Below are 304 nucleotides of genomic sequence, written 5' to 3' on the forward strand. Positions count from 1 at the left end.
TCGATAGGAAAATAAGTCTCCAATCCTGGTATTGCACTGAATGATGACAAGCCCCAGGGTTTAATCTGGAAGGATCTTTCTATTGTGTTAAATTTCTAATCGCTTCTTTTCCCACTGGTTTGTCTCTTCTCTTGAAGTTTTAACCTAAATAACTGCTGTGGTAGCCTTTAAACAGGCTAACTCTCTATAGTGCTGAGATTTTGATTACATTTTAAATAAGCACCTTCTCTCTCTTTAAAGATAGACTATACTGAAATATGTAAGATATGCACATTAAATCTGATAGCTCTCCACATGGACAAAT

The 304-nt window shown here is 35.5% G+C and overlaps 1 protein-coding gene across 1 annotated transcript in view; it reads left to right on the forward strand.

Annotated features, from left to right (window-relative positions):
* Positions 1–304, forward strand: part of PARN (poly(A)-specific ribonuclease) — a 232,538-nt gene that overhangs the window by 106,785 nt on the left and 125,449 nt on the right. The gene's annotated exons all lie outside the window — the stretch shown is intronic.

This window comes from Colobus angolensis, unplaced genomic scaffold (assembly GCF_000951035.1).
Source record: "Colobus angolensis palliatus isolate OR3802 unplaced genomic scaffold, Cang.pa_1.0 Scaffold407, whole genome shotgun sequence".
In the NCBI taxonomy this organism is placed as follows: domain Eukaryota; kingdom Metazoa; phylum Chordata; class Mammalia; order Primates; family Cercopithecidae; genus Colobus; species Colobus angolensis.